At 41.7% G+C, this 23737-nt stretch overlaps 1 protein-coding gene across 1 annotated transcript in view; it reads left to right on the forward strand.

The window, feature by feature from the left end:
• Positions 1–4177: 4177 nt before the first annotated feature.
• Positions 4178–23737, forward strand: part of LOC124721935 (sodium-coupled monocarboxylate transporter 1-like) — a 243272-nt gene continuing 223712 nt past the window's right edge. The window contains exon 1 of the mRNA XM_047247093.1: positions 4178–4265. The gene's annotated coding sequence lies outside the window, so the exon portion shown is untranslated. The remainder of the gene's footprint in view (positions 4266–23737) is intronic.

Raw genomic sequence — 23737 nt, forward strand, 5'->3', positions numbered from 1 at the left:
TGTTACTTTTATTTTCTCCTTGTTTATTTATCTGTTTATTTACAGTACATGACGAATTTATTTACAGTACATAACGAATGACAAGTGGGTAACGAATCATCTGAAGATGATCCTATCATCACTGTGTAACATGTAGTGTCTTTTAGTTACATATTATTATTTATACGTACACTCAATTCTTAGCTATGGCATTCTTTTTTGGGAACAAACGCACAAAATATGAATACAATATTCAAACTCCAGTGAAGAGCCGTAAGGATAATAACAAAAAATACTAGTCGAGCTCATTGTAAAGATCTGTTCAAAACACTGGGGATTTTAACTGCTTCATGCGAATAAATTTACCAGTCAGTTTTACACATCAAAAATAACATTGGAAATTATTGCACAAACAGCTCTCTCCATGACCATGCAACAAGAGATAGACTCAACTTACATTTACCAAGAAAAAACTAAGTTAAAAACTTTTGCAAACTAAGTTAAAAACTTAGTTTGTAAAACATTTTGTTATCAATCCCCTACTCTGTGTTATCTAAGTAATACTTCAATGTATAAAATGTACTGCATAACAGGTACTTTTTAGCAGACATTTTAAATATGTGTATTTTTGCAATTTCTTTAATCTCTTTTGGTAATTTATTGTACAGTTTTATTCCTTGGTAGAAAGTGCTGTTTTGAGTTTTATGTCTATTTTTTCTTGGTAAATGTAAGTTGAGTCTATCTCTTGTTGCATGGTCTTGGACAGAGCTGTTTGTGCAGTAATTACCAATGTTATTTTTGATGTGTACAACTGACTGGTAAATGTATTCACATTGAACAGTTATAATCCCCAGTGTTTTGAACAGATTTTTACAATGACCCCAACTAGTATTTTTGGTCATTATTCTTATGGCCCTTTTCTGGAGATTGAAAATTGTGTTCATGTTTTGTGCATTTGTTCCCCAAGAAAGAATGCCATAGCTAAGAATGTACTGTAAATATGAATAATATATGACTAAAAGACACTACATGTTACACACTGATGATAGGATTCTAAGGGCATAATGTGCTGACGATATTCTGTTTGAAAGTACCTATTTTTACCACTTTGGAAACCAAACTGTGATTCGCTTAAAAGATTGTATTTATTCAGATAATTCATTAATCTGTCTTTCATAATTGATTCTATTATTTTTGAGAATGCTGACAGCAGAGAAATGGGCCGGTAATTTTCTATGTCTTCTGCTTTACCTTTCTTAAGCAAAGGCACAACTCTTTCCTGTTTTAACTGCTCTGGAAACGTCCCTGATGTGAAGGATTCATTTATTATATTTCTTAAGGGGCCTTGTATAATCCCTAAGCATCGTTTCAGTACCCACATTGATACTTCATCTGAGCCTCCTGACTTTTTAATTTTTTTAGTTTTTGAACAGTTTTATTGACTTCATTCTCTGTGGTTGGAAGTAACATCATTGTATTTAGTGCAACATTATTTACAGGTGTTATATTTGTTTTGGGAAATTTTTGCTGTAACTTCTCTGGAATACTTGAAAAATGATCGTTTACATAGTTTGCTAAGTGTTGTGGATCATTCATTACCTTATCCCACTCCCTTAGCAGTATGTTATTCTGCGTTTGTTTGCGTCTCCACGTTTCCTTTTTTATAGCATCCCACACTGCTTTGCTTTTATTCTCTGCGTTACATATTATGACTTTTTTGCAGCAGTCAGCACCTTCCTATAGATCTTTTTGTATCTGTGATAGAAATTTAAGAATTCTGGATCATTGCGAATCTTTTTCATGGTACTGAGGTGTTTAAGTGTTTGGGAGTTTGGGAGGACTTCTTCACACCTGCTATTATCCATCTGTTTTTGTGAGATGTTGATACAGACATGCATACTTTTGGAAATACCTTTTCAATGTAAACAATGTGATGAATTTAGAGAATTTCTTATTTACATTGGTTTCCTTATGCACTTTATCCCAGCTTTGTTTTTCTAGTTCTCTTGAAAAAAAATTATTTTGATTTCTGGTAGGTGTCGTTTGTAGGCTTGTAGTTTAGGGAATGATTCGATGCCTGATTTCACTGTTGTTATTTGGCAGAGATCTTCACGGGATAAATTAAAGGCAACAAGCTGTAAACAATTGTGGATCTCAACACTAATTCTACCTAAGGTATCGCGACACATCACCTTCACTTTCCTTACATCGGAAGTTCTCCAGAGTACTTTCCTTTATTTTTGTATTCTTTTCTGGAAATTCAGTTGTTAATGAAGTCTATTCTTCTCTGCATTTTTCAATGGAGATTGATTTTGAAGTCTCTTTTAATTGTATAATCATTTCTGTGCACTCTTTTGTAAGTGGTACTTATCTCACGTCTTCGCGCTAACTTTTTCCTTATATAACGTTTTATACAATGATTTTCGCATAACCTCTTGAGCTACAGAAATCTGTTCCCACGTATATCTCCAAGTTCCCTAATCGTATTTATTTTAGCGACTTGAAACCCTAATCACCACAATGCCATCAGCATTTCAGTCATCCTGAGCCTTATTGGCGCGAATGAATATAAGGCTATTCTTTCAACAGGTTTTGAAAGTATGAATTAATTTCCCAGTACTCCTGATTTTTTTGCCATAGTCTGGTTAATACAACATTTCTCACAAATAATTCCTAGTTTACCACCTAATTTTCATCTTTGACAGAATAATGGCTCAAGGAAAAGCAATCAGTACAATCTATGAAACTTCCTGACAGATTAAAACTGTGTGCGGACCGAGACTTAAATTTTTCTTTCCTTCGCCTGTGTCTTCATATGGATAGCAGCACGCATCATCATTGTTCCAAGATGATCCAAACACCCTTCTGGGATACACCAATTGGGGTTATTTTTTATCTGTGAAACATTCAAAATACTGTCGACAGGAGGTAATTTAACACAGAGTGAAAGACAGGTTTTGAACAAAGGGACACTGAGCGGTAGAGGCTTTGTTAAGGGAACATTTCGTTCATCAGTGATATTTGAGGGACAAGCAGTGAATTAAACTAAAGCTACACAATGCCAAGATCTGCAGCTTGGTCTGTCGAATTCCGAGACCGGCGTAATTGCCTCGTGTTAGCTGAGTATCAACTTGATTGTTACGATTATTTAATGTACAAAAGACGTATTTGCTTACTACGCTCCCATTGTCATGATACAGAATGTATAATTGAGATTCATTGGGAGAGTCCTTACAAAATGTAGTCCATCAACAAAGGAAGTGGCTTACAAAACACTCGTTCGACCTACACTTGAGTATTGCTCATCAGTGTGGGATCCGTACCAGGTCGGATTGACAGAGGAGATAGAGAAGATCCAAAGAAGAGCGGCGCTTTTCGTCACAGGGTTATTTGGTAAGCCTGATATCGTTACGGAGATGTTTAGCAAACTCAAGTGGCAGACTCTGCAAGAGAGGCGCTCTGCATCGCGGTGTAGCTTGCTGTCCAGGTTTCGAGAGGTTGCGTTTCTGGATGAGATATCAATATATTGCTTCCCCCTACTTATACCTCGCGAGGAGATCACGAATGTAAAATTAGAGAGATTCGAGCGCGCACGGAGGCTTTCCGGCAGTCGTTCTTCCCGCGAACCATACGCGACTGGAACAGGAAAGGGAGGTAATGACAGTGGCACGTATCGTGCCCTCCGCCACACACCATTGGGTGGCTTATGGAATATAAATGTAGGGGTACATGTAGATGCAAATAATAAGCCTTCCTGGACACCCTTCAAGAATTCGCATGTGCAATCTGTTGAATGAGGCGAAAAAGTTTTGCGTAACTGCGTTATTGCATCTACACTTCTTTCTACCGTAGATGCCACCAAAAGCCGAATATCTGAATATGGCCAACAAAGAAAAATTGGCAAACAAAGATTTTACACAAATGAAAGACTGCTTGGTGTACAGGTAAATTTCCACTGGCAAGAGTTAACGCAATCAGACTTTTTGCCACATGGAGCGCTTTTACTTGGGCCTCGGTGTACATGCTGCAGCACGTCGAGCTGCAGATATTTCTCATTGTTTTGCGGGAGACGCTGTGGGATAGGAACGGTGGCCTTCGCACGCTGGTCTGTTCGTACTCTGATTGGTCTAAATCCGTCCAATCACTGGCCGTGGCCTGCTCGCGGCGGTAAAATTCTGGGTAAAACTTTTTATTGCGGCTTTAAGGTCTGCGCACAAATACACATATATATTCGCAAATGGGCCAAAGCACATTTTAAGTTCTCAGCGTCAGGTTGCATACAGAAGGTGAGTAAATGAACACCGACGTGCATTCGCAGATTCTTGTTATTGTTTTATGCCTAGAGATAATGTCTAAGCCACGTCGAAATATATGAATCGATTTTTCACAGCTAACCCACCAAAAGTGTTCTAGTCTGTTCTCTCTTCGCTTCTTCTTCTAAGGAGAGCCAATGTTCACGTCAGTCATTGACGACTCAGATTACTCGTGTAACATATTACATGCTTGGCAATAGGCTCGGTGCAAGACTTCTTTGGTTTTCGGCCCACTCTATTGCACAGAAAAAAGTTAATCTTGTGTTTAACGATAGCTTTGTGTTGTAAGAAGCGGTCGTCTTATGGCAAACCGAGTTGCGTTGCATTCTGATGTAACAATTTGATATTTTCCCGACCTGCACACAACTTATGCAAAAAGAATCATCATCTATGCTTCACACATATTTGCAAATGTTTACTGTAACGAACGATTTTCCACTTGTCATACAATATCTCGTTCTTTATTCTACCCTTAAAGGAACATTATAATATTTGAAACAGTGTACTCCATGGTTTTACGGGGAAGAATATTCATTTATGAAACATTGCTTTATTTTTATTGATTTCTTTCTATTCTTCATGTTTTGTGTATTCACTAACTTTAATTTTTTTTCATATTTAAGATTTCACTGAATATACGATGACTTCCACATCAAGTAAAATGAGTAAAATAATTGACGGTTGTGAATTTCTGATAACGCTTTTGCTGCTTAACAGTAGTGTTTCGCGATTATCTCCGATTGTGAACAGCAACGAGAAGAAAGAAGTATTCTCTAAAGAAAGGAAACTATTAAGCAAACTTTTTTTATTTACAGTTACTCCTATTTATTGTAAACTTATAAACTGTATGACTGTGATTCGTCCTGCTACCACCGCCAGAAGTTTCTTTCCATATTCTGCTAAGCGTGGAGCGCACTGAGGAAGAGTATCGCGCAAGAATACCAAGCATTAAGGCTGCTTTCTTTATATCATAAAGTTTTATTAAGTACATGAAAACGAAACTGGAAAAAACAGTCCTGATCAAGTTTTGTATAGTTGTAAAAATATATGCGTCGTCTGAAAGTGTATTAGTGTCACTTAATTTCTAACTATTCGCCTAAGATTGCTATAGCACAAAGAACTATGAAAATCCACACTGTTCATCGATTTCCCCATGATCAGAATTTTGTATCGTATCTTTCTGCCCGGAGTTTCTCGAATGCTGCGTTCCCCACCGGGCCTTGGAACCAGTTCCACAAAGCAGAAATTATAATGGTCCAAGATACAATCGGGGATACAGCAGCTAAACGGTAATTTAGGACTACGAATGAATCACAAGTGCAGTCATACCTTCAGTACGAATACTGCAACATCAGGAGCATCATCAAACTGTTCACAGGACGGCAACTTGTAGAAAAAGACATGCTCTCTCGAGTTTGTTGCCGTAGTGTTTAAGACACAGGGCGAATATTCGGGAGGAAAGGGATTCAAATCCCTGTGCGGAGGTCCTGAGTGGAGGTTTGTATAGTCTCCCTATATCATGTGTATCCACTGTTAGTACGGTTCCTTCAAACGAAGTCTTTATCTGAGTCAATTACAGACTTTTGTCCTTCTGAGCTCGCATTCCGTCTCTAGTGAACGGATGTCGATTCGATGCTAAACTCTAGGTTTCTAACAGACCATGCAACTCAGATACTTTTGGTGTGTTGAAGCACTAGCCTTTAGAATATAATCACATATTTAAAGAAATATATACGAGAAAATAAACGAAGGCTGTTGCCTGAACGGTTCCGAGATTGTTAAGACTGCTAAATTGAAAAAAAAAAAAAAATTGCAGTCGTGTACAAGAGTAAAACTGAAAACACTAAGAAAAGTGAGAGTTCATGTGGAGTTTCTTACGAGATCTTATTTCACATAATCAGAGAATAAAAATATTAATTACAATTTATCTGTGCACGGGACTTAGGAAGTAACTACCGCGGGATTCGCTCCAAAACATTTAAGAAAGGCTACCAAGGACTCAATCTTCATTAATATCATTCCAAATTTGCTGTTGATTCGAAGATTACTGAGGAATGGATTACTACATACTTTCCTATACGGTGAGTTCCCAAAGAAGAAGGGTGCTCCCCAATGAAGAACTGATCAAGTGCTCCTTTTGTGTAAACGATCCACCGGACTGAGTGAGTACCACTCTCAATTTTTTTGCTGACGATTTCGTCAGTAGAGGAAGATATTTCAAGCGAATAACTTATGTTTGTGGAGTGGTTTAGATAATATTCAAACTTCATGTACTGAACAGAACGTTGCTTTATATATACATTACCGGAACAAAAATTTCCGTAAAGGGAAAGTAAAATCTAGCCTCTTTTCGATTGCAGCATTATTGATTAACGTAGAGGATGGATATGAATTTAAAACAGAAGACAGCAAAACATCAGTTTTACGGTGTCGTGGTAAAAGTTTAAATGAATCGGGAGACTTCTAGGAAAAGTAAGTGCATTGACGAAGGAAATAGAGAATACAAAAAATCTGTAGCATATACTGATGTTCTAAGATTCCCTCTAATTTCTTCTTTCAGAAGAAAGCAATTGAATTCGGAGAAAACTTACCCCTATGGCTATAATTTGCTAGTTACAATGTGAAAGAGGGCCGGAGGTAGTTGTGTGAACTTAAACATACATTGCTGAAAGGAAGAAGATAGTCTGCTCGTGGAAGGCTGATGAATAGAAATGGAGAACAAATTTTCGTTACTAGCTATAAAACCATTTTACTGCCGCCAATTTGTATTTTAGAACACTGTAATAATGGAAGTGCACTTCGATATCTGTAATACAGAAGATTGCGGTTTTTAATGCAGCGCGCAGAGAATTTCGATTTTCATCAATTTTGTCGATAATCACTAAATTCGTGCCTTTTGAGACACTGAGAGGTGTTAAGAAATCAGTTACGTACAAACCGAATGTCATGATGCTCTTGCGACTAACACTGAATAAACATACGAGTATGTCAATTTCTTGCATTTGTCCACATTCGTCTCTAGTTCAGAACCGAATGTTTTGTTTGTTGACATAGCCATTCAGCGAGAAAATAGAATTAACAAACCTTGACTTATTCTCAAACTTTTGAAGTCTCAGAACGCTGTAATGAATATTTCTTGTTTGCAATAGATTCAATTTCATATTTTAAATTGACATTTAAAATTGCATGGTAACCTACACACGTTCGACAGTCTCAACTGTTTCCAGAATGAGGTCCCGAGTTCGAGCCTCGGTCCGGCACACAGTTTTAATCTGCCAAGAAGTTTCAGTCTAAACTGTTTTCGTAGTTTAGCATGTCTGCCATCCACTGTCAGCAATAATTTCGTAGAACAGTTTCTGATGTCGCAAACGTGCCTCTCTCAATCCCACTCTCTCTTCCTCCCGATATGACGCCATTACCTATGTCCCCATCTCCTCTCTGGAGAAACCCCATTGTCGTAAACCTCCCCTCTCTACTGTCCTCTAGTCCTATGTCAAAATGTCGGGAAAAATTACAAAGCAGTAAATATAGTCCACTTGTGCTAACTTAAAATGATAGGCGAACATTGCATTTGTTATGTGACTGTAGGCTTCTGCGGCCGTTGTCTTCTTCACCAAAATGTTTCCGGATACGTGATCAGGTCGTCATTTTCTGTATAAAAACTAACGTTTAGGCTACTGTTGCAAGCTGCCTTCGACTGGTGATGTATTTACCACTTTGTCAGTGCCACATTCAGATCTTATAAAGAGTAATTTCATTCTGCTACTAGTATCAGTATGTTAGGAAAATCATTGAACTCTATTTTGATTAGATGCCGGGACTGAGGAGGTGTAAAGTGACAACTTCTGGAGCAGTTTCTAACTCCTACTGGCTGGTATAGGCGAATCAGGGACATCCCAGTACAGTGACGCAGTATTTTGCTTCCACGGTACCAATACTACTCACACGGAGAACTCCACAGACACGACCAACCGATTCGCCTCATGTTTGAGGGGTGGGGGGTCTCTAGTGCACAACCTAAAACGAAATACTCTAAGCAGTTTTGGCTCAACAACTACCCGTTTTTGAGAAACTGCCCCTAAAGTTCCTGACAAGTAGTCGACTCTGAATTGACAGGATCGATAGCTAATTGAAAGTAAGCATTTTCGTCAACATTTATGGGGGTCTGCGAACGCATATTTTCCTAGAAATGGAGGAAATAAACTTTTTCGATCGCCGCTTTAGTACTCGTTAGGGGTAAGTCGTTCAAAGAAAGCAGCTAGTGTAGCGACCAAGTTGTTGATTGGAATTTCGTAAAATGATCCCGCCACAACGAAAATCGCCTTTGTTTTAATGATTGCCACCCTACTCGGTTATCCGTGACACCCTGTCCCCTAATTCGCGAGAATACAAAACGAGTAACCCTTCTTTGAACTTCTTAGTTCCATCTGCAGTCCTATCCAATAGGGATCCCATGCCATGCAGAAATACTCAAGAAGAGGACGGACAAGCGTAGTGTAGATATTCTCTTTATTAGATTTGTTGCATCTTCTAAGTGTTCTGTCAATAAAATGCAGTTTTTCACGGAACAGGCCATCTGTATATCTTGTATACGTCGAGGAAAAACTTATGTTCATTTTTAAGGTTCCGTACCCCGGTCGCTAAAAACGGAACCCTTGTAGGATCATTTGTTGTCCGTCTGTTAAGACACCTTATCCTCAGAAAGGGATAGAGGTATAGAATTGAAATTTATATCAAATATTGAGGTTTACTCTCACTCGGCGGTGTAAAAAACTTAAGCATCTAAGGCAATGCAGTCAAAGGATACGGCCGTTTATACCACATATTTTAACACTCGCAGGCTCACTTATCAAAACCTATATGGTATTTCCCGTTGACGTAGAATCAAGAAATCTGTCAAGAAATGAGAATTCACAGCACAAGTGAAGGAAAAAAATTCGAAAATAGTTTCACTAGTATAATGTCACATAAAAATATTTTTTGCCGTTTGTTGTCCGTCTGTCTGTCTGTCCGTCTGTTGAGACCCCTTTGCTCAGGAACGCGTTGAGGTATGAAGTTAAAATTTACGTCAAATGCTAAGGTCTACGGTCCCTTGTCGTTGTTAAACATTTAAGCTTCTATGTCAATGCAGGCAAAAGATACGATAACTTATGTCACATATTTTGATACTCGCAAACTAACTCATCAAAACCTATATATCAGCTATCTACGCACACAGTTAAGTTTGTACAGAACCCCCCGAGTACGCATCCCACTCGTACTTCTCCGGTTTTTCTTAATTACCAGTCTTTCCCTTTACAGTGTCTTGCTGACGAAAGTTATTAGGAAAGTAAAAACTTATTGTTTCTTCTACATCGCCTTGTATAGAGACGAGGGCAAATGGAAGTGGATGGAGGAAATTGATTGTGGTTCCGTTAAGGGAATCATGCAGTATTCGTCCACGAGAACAAGAAAGATATAGCTAAGGCGCACACGTAGATGCAGTGTTCCTTGACTTCCGGAAGGCATTGGATACAATTCAGCCCTGCCGCCTAATGAGCAAAATACGAGCGTACCGAATACCAGACCATCTGTGCGACTGGATGATATAGTTTCTAGCAAGCAGAACACAGAAAGCCATTCTCAATGGAGAGAAGTCTTCAGATGAAAAGGTAACTTCGGACGCACCTGAACGGAATGTTATAGAACCATTAATTGTCATATATAAATGACATAGTGGATAACGTAGGAAGTTCCTTGAGGTTCTTCGCTGATGATGCCGTTGCATACAGAGAAGTCGAAACGCTGGAGACCTGCAAAGGATTGATGTTTGCTGCAGAGAGTGGCAGTCGACCCTCAACATAAAAAATTGACGTATTCCTTATACATAGATAGAGACACCAATCATTGTATAACCACACGATTGCAGAAAAATTACTAGAAGCAGTTACTTCCATAAAATATCTATGAATTTGTGTACGGAACGATCTGAAGTGAAACGACCACATAAAATTAATCACGGGTAACGCAGATGCCAGACAGATTTATTGGGAGAATCCTCAGGAAATGTAGTCCATCAAAAAGGAGGTGGCTTACAAGACACTTGTTCCACCAGTACTAGAATATTGCTCGTCAGTTTGGGATCCGTACGAGATAGGATTGATAGAAAATGTAGAGATGAACAAAAGAAGAGCAGCATGTTTCGTTGCTCTTGCATTTACTAATTGCGAAAGCGTCATGGAGACGCTCAGCCAACTCGAGTGGCAGACGCTGCAACGGAGGCGTTCTGCCTCACTGTATGGTTTACTATTACAGTCCCAAGAGCGCAGTTTCTAGAAGAGACTACAAATATATTGCTTCCTTCTACGTATATCTCACGAAAAGACCATGAAGATAAAATCAGAGAGATTCGGGCCCTCACGAAGGCTTACCAGCAATTGTTCTTCCTGCGAACCGTACGCGAGGGAAAAAGGGGTAAATGACTGTGGTACACAAGTACCGTCCGTCACACACCGTGAGATGTGGAATACAGATGTAGATATAGAATCTGAACTAAGCTGAGGAATTCACGGGCTGCCGAATGCCAGTCTTCCTTCTTACCATGCAGACAAGAGATCGATGTGTGAACCACTACAACCTCTGTCACTGGTCTCGGTGTTCCTGGAATGGTAGGGTCACCTTGAAGCTTGCAAGTAGCTTCTCGCGAGTCAAGGCTGGCCAAATTCTGTTAAGAACGCTCTCCTAGTGAGCGGTGGCGGCACGTTTTCTACGCTCGTGACTGCTTTTTGTGTACTGGATGCGCGATCAGCGCTACTTATTGCTTGAAGTGGTCGCTGGTCCACTGGCCTACACCTTACAGTCAGCGTCTTTGCCCCTTTCCTATGGCCATTACAGAGTTTCCACGCGTTACCAAACACGTATTAACGATGTAACATGCAACGAGTGCATCTAAATACGGTGTGTGTGTGTGTGTGTGTGTGTGTGTGTGTGTGTGCGCGGGCGCGCGTGCGTACGTGCATGTGTGTGTTTACTGTTTAAGCTGTCAAAGTACGCATTATGAGAATGAAATTGTCATGAATACAACGAGGCAGTGCAATCATTGCAATCACTACGATCCTAACGTCTGGCTGCGCTTTGTCGAAGATATAATGTCCCTGTAACACCTCCATCTGAACATAAGCCGATACCGTATCGAAAACTAATTTATGATACAATATGTGCATATCAAATTCATACACAAATCGCCAATTTAAATCACAATTGCGATTTGCCACACGCAATGAATATAATGAATTTACATCTTGAGGAGCGCTTAATGCTCTAATTAAGATAAGCGTTTTGTAGCGATGAATACGATTGGATTTACAGATGCATCAAGAGAAGTCATACCGTTTTAGCAGATGCTTGAAATTTGATATTTCTGTACTCTCAAGCTGCTCTGTGAGAAATCAGAAATAACAGATGCCGGCCGTTGTGGTCGAGCGGTTCTAGGCGCTTCAGTCTGGCACCGCGTGACCGTTACGGTCGCAGGTTCGAATCCTGCCTCGGGCATGGATTTGTGTGATGCCATTAGGTTAGTTAGGTTTAAGTAGTTCTAAGTTCTAGGGGAATGATGACCTCAGATGTTAAGTCCCATAGTGCTCAGAGCCACTTGAATCATTTGATTTGAATAACAGATATGTGACTGAATCCAAGATTTACAAGCAAAAGAACACTGTCAGTCTGTCTTAAAGGGGAGACAACGTCACGAGCGAAAGTGCGCCCATCGTATCTGAAGGAACTGTGACGAACCCATTACTGTTATACACCGATGACCCAAAACATTATGACCACGTGTTTAATATCGTTTTGTTCCCCTTTTCAAACACAGTACAACAGATATTTTGCTTGGCATGGGTTCTAAAAGTCTTTGAAAGGATTCCAGGAGTATATGGCACCAGATGTCTACGCGGAGGTCAAGCAATTCACGCAAATTACGGGATAGTTGTTTACGGGCACGCTGCTGGCACCCGATATGCGTTCCATTGGGTACAGGTCAGGCACATTTTTGGCCAAGACGTCAAAGTGAGTTCACTATAATTCCCCTCGAACAACTGTAGCACGATTCTGACCTCGCAACACGGACAGTTATACTGCTGGAAGATGTCATCGCCGTAGAGGGAGACTTCAAGCATTAAGCGATACAATTGGTCCGCAATAATATTCACGTAGTTCACTGCTACATCTACATCTACATCTACATCCATACTCCGCAAGCCACCTGACGGTGTGTGGCGGAGGGTACCTTGAGTACCTCTATCGGTTCTCCCTTCTATTCCAGTCTCGTATGGTTCGTGAAAAGAAGCATTGTCGGTATGCCTCTGTGTGGGTTCTAATGTCTCTGATTTTATCCTCATGGTCTCTTCGCGAGGTATACGTAGGAGGGAGCAATATACTGCTTGACTCCTCGGTGAAGGTATGTTCTCGAAACTTTAACAAAAGCCCGTACCGAGCTACTGAGCGTCTCTCCTGCAGAGTCTTCCACTGGAGTTTATCTATCATCTCCGTAACGCTTTCGCGATTACTAAATGATCCTGTAACGAAGCGCGCTGCTCTCCGTTGGATCTTCTCTATCTCTTCTATCAACCCTATCTGGTACGGATCCCACACTGCTGAGCATCTGCTTTACCGACGATCAACTTTATAAGATCATTCCATTTTAAATCACTCCTAATGCGTACTCCCAGATAATTTATGGAATTAACTGCTTCCAGTTGCTGACCTGCTATATTGTAGCTAAATGATAAGGGATCTATCTTTCTATGTATTCGCAGCACATTACACTTGTCTACATTGAGATTCAATTGCCATTCCTTGCACCATGCGTCAATTCGCTGCAGATCCTCCTGCATTTCAGTACAATTTTCCATTCTTACAACCTCTCGATATACCACAGCATCATCCGCAAAAAGCCTCAGTGAACTTCCGATGTCACCGACAAGGTCAATTATGTATATTGTGAACAGCAACGGTCCTACGACACTCCCCTGCGGCACACCTGAAATCACTCTTATTTCGGAAGACTTCTCTCCATTGTGAATGAAATGTTGCGTTCTGCTGACATGATGCCTTCGATTACCACAGATCCCATGGAAGCCCAACGCAATGTACCCCACAGCACAATTCTGCCCTCACAGGCCCGCATGGTGCTGTGCACGTTTCGTGCAGCCATTCGCCTGGATGACGGGGTGTGAGAACCCAACCATCGACTTGGTGTAACAAGATATGCGATTCTGTCCAGAGGCGACACGTTTCTATCGTTCGGTGAAAACTCAGTGATGCTGTGCCCGCTGCGATTGAAAATTTGTCGTAATGTCTTATGGGACCAAACTGCTGAGGTCATCGGTCCCCAAGCTTACACACTGCTCAATCTAACTTAAACTAACTTACGCTAAGGACAACACACACACCCATGCCCAAGGGAGGCCTCGAACCTCCGACGGGGGGTGGGTGGGGAGGGGGGGGGGGGTGAGCAGCGGGGCCTACTGCAATCATACACTACTGGCCATTAAAATTGCTACACCAAGAAGAAATGCAGATGATAAACTGGTATTCATTGGACAAATATATTATACTAGAACTGACATGTGGTTACATTTACACGCAATTTGGGTGCGTAGATCCTGAGAAATCAGTACCCAGAACAACCACCTCTGGCCGTAATAACGGCCTTAATACGCCTGGGCATTGAGTCAAACAGAGCTTGGATGGCGTGTTCACGTACAGCTGCCCATGCAGCTTCAACACGATACCAAATTTCATCAAGAGTAGTGACTGGAGTAGTGTGACGAGCCACTGCTCGGCCACCATTGACCAGACGTTTTCAATTGGTGAGAGATCTGGAGAATGTGCTGGCCAGGGCAGCAGTCGAATATTTTCTGTATCCAGAAAGGCCCGTACAGGACCTGCAACATGCGGTCGTGCATTATCCCGCTGAAATGCAGGGTTTCGCAGGGATCGAATGAAGGGTAGAGCCACGGGTCGTAACACATCTGAAATGTAACGCCCACTGTTCAAAGTGCCGTAAATGCGAACAAGAGGTGGCCGAGACGTGTAACCAATGGCACCCCATACCATCACGCCGGGTGATATGCTAGTATCGCAATTACGAATACACGCTTCCAGTGTGCATTCACCGCGATGCCGCCAAACACGGATGCGACCATCATGATGCTGTAAACAGAGCCTGGATTCATCTGAAGAAATGACGTTTTGCCATACGTGCACCCAGGTTCGTCATTGAGTACACCATCGCAGGCGCTCCTGTCTGTGATGCAGCGTCAAGGGTAACCGCAGTCATGGTCTCCGAGCTGATAGTCCATGCTGCTGCAAACGTCGTCAACCTGTTCGTGCAGATGGTTGTTGTCTTGCTAACGTCCCCATCTGTTGACTCAGGGATCGAGACGTGGCTGTAAGATCCGTTACAGCCATGCGGATAAGATGCCTGTCATCTCGACTGTTAGTGATACGAGGCCGTTGGGATCCAGCACAGCGTTCCGTATTACCCTCCTGAACCCACCGATTCCATATTCTGCTAATAGTCGTTGGATCTCGACCAACGCGAGCAGCAACGTCGCGATACGATAAAACACAATCGCGATAGGCTACAATCCGACATTTATCAATGTCGGAAACGTGATGGTACGCATTTCTCCTCCTTGCACTAGGCATCACAACAACGTTTCACCAGGCAACGCCGGTCAACTGCTGTTTGTGTATGAGAAACCGGTTGGAAACTTTCCTCGTGTCAGCACATTGTAGGTGTCGCCACCGGCGCCAACCTTGTGTGAATGCTCTGAAAAGCTAATCATTTGCATATCACAGCATCTTCTTCCTGTCGGTTAAATTTCGCGTCTGTAGCACGTCATCTTCGTGGTGTAGCAATTTTAATGGCCAGTAGTGTAACTAACTCTGTCGTTGGGTCTACACAGGAACACGTAGGGGTCGTGTGATGTGGAGTTCCATGGTCAACAACGGCCTTTGAACGGTGTGTTCCTAAACACTTGTGCCTGCTCCAGCATTATACTCTGCCGTTAGATCTGCCAGAGATCGCTGCCTATCTTGAATTATACAAGGGGGAATCCTCCGACTTCTACTTTCGTCCAATACCACACTTCCTACTCGTTATTTCAGCATTCTTCAACCACTTCCCATAGGTGCTCAGGACAGTAGTACGCCAACAGGTGACCAGCATGGCCGTTTTAGAGATTCTCGTTTCCAGCCGCAGTGCAACAACAATGTGCTCTTTGTCAAAACCGCATGTATCAGTGGAGTTCCTCATTTGCGGCCCGTATCTTCGCTGTTATGACTGCCCATTCCTCTCTCTTTCCTTACTGCGTCACGTGCCCGCAACACCATCAGGAGGCATTGAACTTCGCGGTGGACAATGGTCATAATGTTTTCGCCCATCAGTGTAAATATCCTCGTAGAGAATGGCTGGGTTGGGTTGTTTGGGGGAAGAGACCAAACTGCGAAGTCATCGGTCTCATCGGATTAGGGAAGGACGGGGAAGGAAGTCGGCCGTGCCCTTTCAAAGGAGCCATCCCGGCGTTTGCCTGGAACGATTTAGGAAAATCACTGAAAACCAAAATCAGGAAGGCCTGACGCGGTATTGAACCGTCGTCCTCCCGAATGCTCTTAGACAATGATTGTAGCTCTCGTCCGTAGACGATGCAGATGTACAGGGAGGTGACGTTGTTAGAAAACTCTTAAGATAAGTATGCCAACTGACCCCAAACATAAATAAATTTAATGTAATGTGCGTAAGTAGACGAAACGATCAGTCACAGCGGTCAAATATCTCTAAATATCTGTTCTGAACGACATGAAGTGGAACGAGCACATTAATAAAGCTGCAGGGGACGCAGATGCCAAAGAGATTAATTGGAGGACTCCTAAAATAATTTACTTCATCCACGGAGAAGTCACTTACAGAACCACATTTTACCAATTCCTGCGTAATGTTCGTAGCTCTGGGACTGTTACGTAATTTGGTTAACGGAAGATATGGAGAAGATTCAGAGAAGTGGTGCGTGATACATCGCGAGTTTGTTTGGACATCGTGTGGACATCACTGAAATTTTCAGCAAACTGCCGTGAGAGAAACATGATGTACATTCCAGTGAGTCACACTATTAAAATTCCGAAGCCCACGTTCCAATAAGACACAAGAAACATTTTACTACGTAGTCACAACATTTTACGTCCTTCAACATATGTCTCGCGTAAACATCACCTTCTGCCCCACATCATGTGGTGACTCGTTGGGTACAAGTTGTTGTTAAATTTAAAAATGACGTTTTCATGTTTTTCATTCCTTTTTAGATTAGGTTAGATTACATTTACTTTCATTCCAATTGATCCGTAGTGAGGAGGTCCTCCAGGATGTAGAACATGTCACATAAACAATAATACATGACAAATATTTACAACTCAAACAAATAAGCTAATGTACCACTCCACGAGTCCCAAGTGGAATGATCGTCTTTTTTTTAACGAACACTAATGTACTGAATTTAAAATAAAAAAGTTTTTTATTTATAAGGTAATAAACATGTAATAAACTTACTATAATACTTATTTACAATGAACACATTACTGCACTGAAATGGTGCAGAAGTTAGATTGTACTTACACACACACACACACACACACACACACACACACACACACTTATTTACAATTAACACATTACTGCACTGAAATTGTGGAGAAGTTGCATTGTACTTATATATATGTATATAGACACACACACACACACACACACACCCACACACACACACACACACACACACACACACACACGCGCGCGCGCGCGCGCGCGCGCTCGCGCGCGCGCAAGCGCAAATCAGTTGGTTCTACTGAGAACCACGTAGAACTACGTAGAAAAAGAAGAGGTTCAAATGGCTATGAGCACTATAGGACTTAACATCTATGGTCATCAGTCCCCTAGAACTTAGAACTACTTAAACCTAACTAACCTAAGGACATCACACAACACCCAGTCATCACGAGGCAGAGAAAATCCCTGACCCCGCCGGGAATCGAACCCGGGAACCCGGGCGTGGGAAGCGAGAACGCTACCGGACGACCACGAGCTGCGGACAAAAAGAAGAAGAGGAAAAATCTAAAGCATAAACCAGAATAAAAACTACAAATTAACTAAAATAATTACAAAAGTAAAGCTACTTGTGTCGATGATTACGAGCGGCGACCTTCTTCGCTAACTTCCTATGACACGGAACTTAAACGTAATAAAACAGAAGGAGAAAGGGCTACGTCTACCCAACAACCACAAATCGAAAGTCATATTGCTAGGAAATAGTTTTGTAGCTGTGGGAGAAGTATAAGGGCCGACTGAAGGTAGTTTAGCAATTTCTAAGAGCTGTTAGTCGTTCGCTGTGTATGGCAGAATCATCGCACTTCCTGTAAAAAAAGCACAAAATCATTTTCGTCAGAATTAGTTCCTTCCTTCAATGTGACATAATGTTTTGTTTCCAGCTGTCGCCTGCAAATCAGTTTCAGTAGTTAAATAATACGACCTCTTGATATATTATTCGTTTTCATTTTTCTGTGTTCTAATGTCTGGCTGGTCCTATTTTCTTCTTGTTCGCTTACAACCGATGCCCTTTCCCAAACTTCAGCAATTATTCGATGTCTCATCTTTCTGTGCCCTCTCTGCGATACGGGGAAACCTCTGATTCTGAGCGAGGCCTTGGGGAACGGCTGGCATCCTGTGACGAATGGTAAAACATTGTGTCAGGCTCGAGTCCAGATGTTCTCGTTTTCTTTCTTATTCTCTGCAAGTCACCCTGACCTTCTCTTTTCACAATGACAAGCATAAACTTTTCTTCCACAAGCATTAATTTGTCTGTTCTCGCGGTACACTATTGAGAATATTTAGAGAACCGGCATTTGAAGCTGACTCCAGAACAATTCCGCTGCCGCCAACATACACTGAGGTGACAAAAGTCGTGGGATAGCGATATGTACATGTCCAGATGGCAGTAGTATTGTGTACACAAGATATAAAAGGGCAGTGCATTGGCAGAACTGTCATATTTACTCAGGTGATTCAAGTGAAAAGGTTTCCGACGTGATTATGGCTGCATGACAGGAATTGACACGCTTTGAACGCGGACTATAGTTGGAGCTAGACGCATGGGACATTCCATTTCGGAAATCGTTAGGGAATTCTATATTCCGAGATCCACAGCGTCACGAGTGTGTCGAGGATACCAAATTTCAGGCATTACCTCACACCACGGACAATGCAGTTACTTATCGACCGAGAGCAACAGCGTTTGTGCAGAGTTGTCAGTGCTAACAGACAAGCAACACTGCGTGAAATAACAGCAGAATTCAATGCCGTTAGTATACTATGGCAGCAGACTACTGACGCGAATGCGTTTGCTTACAGCATGACATCGCGTGCAGCGCCTCTCCTGGGTTCGTAACAATCGGTTGGACCCTAGACGACTGGAGAACCGTGGTCTGGTCAGGTGAATCCCGATTTGAGTTGGTAAGAGCTGATAACAGGGTTCGAGTGTGGCGCAAACCCCACAAAGACATGGACCCAAGTTGTCAACGAGGCACTGCGCAAGCTGGTGGTGATTCCGTAATTGTGTGGGCCCCTGGACCAACTGAACCTATCATTGACTGGAAATGGCTATGTTTGGCTACTTGGAGACTATTTGCAGCCATTCATCGACTTTATGTTCTCAGACATGTCACTGGAACACAATTGTTCGCAGTTGCTTTGGAGCACATTCTGGATAATTCGAGTTAATGATTTGAATCCTGCACCGGCAGCACTTTCACAATCATGGACAGCTATAGTGGCAGCATGGCTCAATATTGCTGCAAGGGACTCCAATAGACTTGTTGAGTCCATGCCACAGGGAGTTGTTGCACTACGCCGAGCAAGAGGAGGTCCAATTCGATATTAGAAGGAATCTCATGACTTTTGTCATTTCAGTGTACATTTCGCGCAAAGACCACGAAGTTAAGATAAAATAAATTAAGACTCATACGGAGACAGTAGACAGACGTTTTCCCCTCACTCTGTTTGCGAGGGGAATAGGAAAGGAAACGAACAGTAACGGAGTGAGGTACCTATCACTATGCACACATAGTGACTTGACAAGTATAAATGTAAAAGTGGATGTAGATATAGGCCACATTTACCTTACACGATTTATGGAAATCACAGAAAACCTAAATTTGGATGGCCGGACGTGGATCTGAACTGACGTCCTCCAGAATGCGTGTCCAGCGTGATACGCATTGCGCCACCTCATTCTGTAGGTTTACAGAAGGTATAACATTTTAAGAAACATTCTTAGACTTTTAGAATTGGAGAAAATTTGATCAGACAATAGAGAATCCTGCAGGAGAGCGAAAACAAATATAGAAAGCTAAGTGGTGTACGTGGTATTCGAGGACTTTTAAACAGTGCTACAGTTTACGGTATGCATTGGTCCAACTACGTTGATGAAGGTGAGGATATCCATAGCGATGATTTTGTAGATGTGCAAGTTGGTGAAAAATTTAATTTCTGTGTTTGCTATGTTTTTTGTTTTTGTTTTAATAGACTGTATCTATTATCAGCTTTTGTTGAGTGGCTAGTAGATCAAATCACCGGATTATTCTGCGATCGAGAGTCAGCGTGTAAGTAAGCTGGGTTGCATCACTAAGTGCCGTGAGATGGAAATTAGGAAGATGAAAACTTAAACTTCGGCTGGTGCGCCTCGAGATTATTGCCTAACGTTTTGACGAAATATGTGCATAAGTTCCATTAGGTGGATCGGGAGGAAGCGTTGAGAAGTCTGTAGGGTTGGGTAGAGACTGAGGAAAGTGGTATCGTCGGTATATTGGAGAAGACAGATGAGAGTAAATGTCTTAGGTACACGTGTGGTAATGTCACGGACTGCGCGGCCCCTCCCGCCGGAGTTTCGAGTCCTCCCTCGGGCATGGGTGTGTGTGTTGTTCTTAGCATAAGTTAGTGTAAGTAGTGTGTAAGTTTAGGGACCGATGACCTAAGCAGTTTGATCTCTTAGGAATTCACACACATTTGAACATTTGGACATACGTGTGGCAGTGACACATTGGCATCAACGTATCAGGAGCGAAACAATGAGGCAAACGAAACTGCACGTAAGGTTTTCAGTTTCAAATATTGAGACTGGGATTTCGTAGACTGTCAAAGGCTTTTTCGATGTCGATGAAGATGAGGGTAGCAGATCGAGGTTTGTCAGGCTGCAAGAATTTGTGATGTACTGTGTAGTACAAATGAAGGGTGGAACTCGGCTGGTTGTTGCTGCTTCCTATATGTAATGCTTTCTATACCGAAGCTAGATGGGGTTCTGTCACTCATCACCATGATTGCCATTTCGTCGTCTTTTAGTAATGATGGTGTCGTTAGGTCATCTAACAGTGTTAAATTTAGCAAACAGTTTTCAGAAACCTAAAAATATCGAAATAATATTCATGTTGTTGTTGTTGTGGTTTTCAGTCCTGAGACTGGTTTGATGCAGCTCTCTATGCTACTCTATCCTGTGCAAGCTTCTTCATCTCCCAGTACCTACTGCAACCTACATCCTTCTGAATCTGCTTAGTGTATTCATCTCTTGGTCTCCCTCTACGATTTTTACCCTCCACGCTGCCCTCAAATGCTAAATTTGTGATCCCTTGATGCCTCAAAACATGTCCTACCAACCGATCCCTTCTTCTAGTCAAGTTGTGCCACAAACTTCTCTTCTCCCCAATCCTATTCAATACCTCCTCATTAGTTACGTGATCTACCCACCTTATCTTCAGCATTCTTCTGTAGCACCACATTTCGAAAGCATCTATTCTCTTCTTGTCCAAACTGGTTATCGTCCATGTTTCACTTCCATACATGGCTACACTCCATACAAATACTTTCAGAAACGACTTCCTGACACTTAAATCTATACTCGATGTTAACAAATTTCTCTTCTTCAGAAACGATTTCCTTGCCATTGCCAGTCTATATTTTATATCCTCTCTACTTCGACCATCATCAGTTATTTTACTCCCTAAATAGAAAAACTCCTTTACTACTTTAAGTGTCTCGTTTCCTAATCTAATCCCCTCAGCATCACCCGATTTAATTTGACTACATTCCATTATCCTCGTTTTGCTTTTGTTGATGTTCATCTTGTACCCTCCTTTCAAGACACTGTCCATTCCGTTCAACTGCTCTTCCAAGTCCTTTGCTGTCTCTGACAGAATTACAATGTCATCGGCGAACCTCAAAGTTTTTACTTCTTCTCCATGAATTTTAATACCTACTCCGAATTTTTCTTTTGTTTCCTTTACTGCTTGCTCAATATACAGATTGAATTTTACCCCTGTCACCTTCAGAATTTGAAAGAGAGTATTCCAGTTAACGTTGTCAAAAGCTTTCTCTAAGTCTACAAATGCTAGAAACGTAGGTTTGCCTTTTCTTACTCTTTCTTCTAAGATAAGTCGTAAGGTTAGTATTGCCTCACGTGTTCCAACATTTCTACGGAATCCAAACTGATCTTCCCCGTGGTCCGCTTCTACCAGTTTTTCCATTCGTCTGTAAAGAATTCGCGTTAGTATTTTGCAGCTGTGACTTATTAAACTGATAGTTCGGTAATTTTCACATCTGTCAACACCTGCTTTCTTTGGGATTGGAATTACGAGGTCTGTTCAGAAAGTAAGCTCCGATTGATTGCCAAATTGAAACCACAGTGAACATCAGAAATGTTTTACTTGTAACAATTAGCTACACCTTTCAGCTACTTCTCTACGTAGTCGCCGTTCTGACTTAGACTTCTGTCATAGCGTTGTACCAACTTTTCAATAGCCTCATCATAGAAGGCAGCCGCCAGTGCTTTCCGCCAATTCTCCACGCTGGCCTACACCTCGTTGTCTGTGTCAAAATGTTGTCTTCAAAGACAGCGGTTCATGTGACCAGAGATGAAACTCAGGGGGAGACAATTGCGGACTGTATTGTGGGTAATCTCACATTTCCATTTGAAAACGATGCAGGAGCATCGTCATTGCCCCTGCAGAATGCGGCTGAGAATTGTCTTGAAGAAGAAACAGCACGACAGTTATGTAATGTTAGCTGCATAGCTTCAGGCGAAATTTCTCACCAGGCCCTCGTACTTGGCGGCAGACACTATTTTCTAGACATCTTTACGCACTCACTGCGAGCTCAGAAATGAGAAGAGCGACGTGATGCTAACTGGGGTTATACTAGAGACACTACCCAACACATCTGTGCAAAGCTTTATCGGATTTTCATAGTCGTTTCCATTTCGCGACCGATCGGAGCTTACTTTCTGAACGCCCCTCGTATTATATTCTTCTTGAAGTCTGTGGGTATTTCGCCTGTCTCATACATCTTGCTCACCAGATGGTAGAGTTTTGTCATGACTGGCTCTCCCAAGGCCATCAGTAGTTCTAATGGAATGTTGTCTACTCCCGGGGCCTTGTTTCGACTCAGGTCTTTCAGTGCTCTGTCAAACTCTTCACGCAGGATCGTATCTCCCATTTCATCTTCATCTACATCCTCTTCCATTTCCATAATATTGTCTTCAAGTACATCGCCCTTGTATAAACCCTCTATATACTCCTTCCATCTTTCTTCCTTCCCTTCTTTGCTTAGAACTGGGTTGCCATATTCATACAACTGGTTCTCTTCTCTCCAAAGGTCTCTTTAATTTTCCTGTAGGCAATATCTATCTTACCCCTAGTGAGACAAGCCTCTACATCTTTACATTTGTCCTCTAGCCATCCCTGCTTAGCCATTTTGCACTTCCTGTCGATCTCATTTTTGATTTAATATTCATAAGCATGACATAAATGCTGTTTATGATTGTTGGTTCCAGGACACACTTTGGTGGCAATGTAGATGATTATGAAAGTAATTAGTCTTATAAGAGAAATTGTGTGTTGTCTATGACATGATAACCATGACAATGATGATGTTAAGTGTTAATTCCTACAGAAAGAAGGATGACAGGAAATGTGGTTGACAGAATGGAGCAGAAGATGGATAGGATGTAGGCTAAAATCTGAAACTGAATACTAGGAAGGATGTTTCACAGAAAAGCTTTAAAATTCTGGTATTTTTATCAGGTGACGATGGAAAGTGTTGACATGTAGAGACTGAAAAGATTATGTTCAAATGCTGCTGTACAGTTTCGAGGTTTGTGTTCAGGAATACTGAACACGATGTTTCAGTATCACAAGGGACACAGCTGGTATGAAAAAATGGTGATCGGAACACAATGAAAACTGAAGAGAATATTTGGAGGTGATAATGGTCCAAAGACTAAGGTGTTTGGAATTGGAGACAGTGGTAGAATTCGTGACATGTACCGAGTCATTTGACACGAGAGATGCCAGCATAAAAAGCATTACAGACC

Source organism: Schistocerca piceifrons, chromosome X (assembly GCF_021461385.2).
Source record: "Schistocerca piceifrons isolate TAMUIC-IGC-003096 chromosome X, iqSchPice1.1, whole genome shotgun sequence".
Lineage (NCBI taxonomy): Eukaryota > Metazoa > Arthropoda > Insecta > Orthoptera > Acrididae > Schistocerca > Schistocerca piceifrons.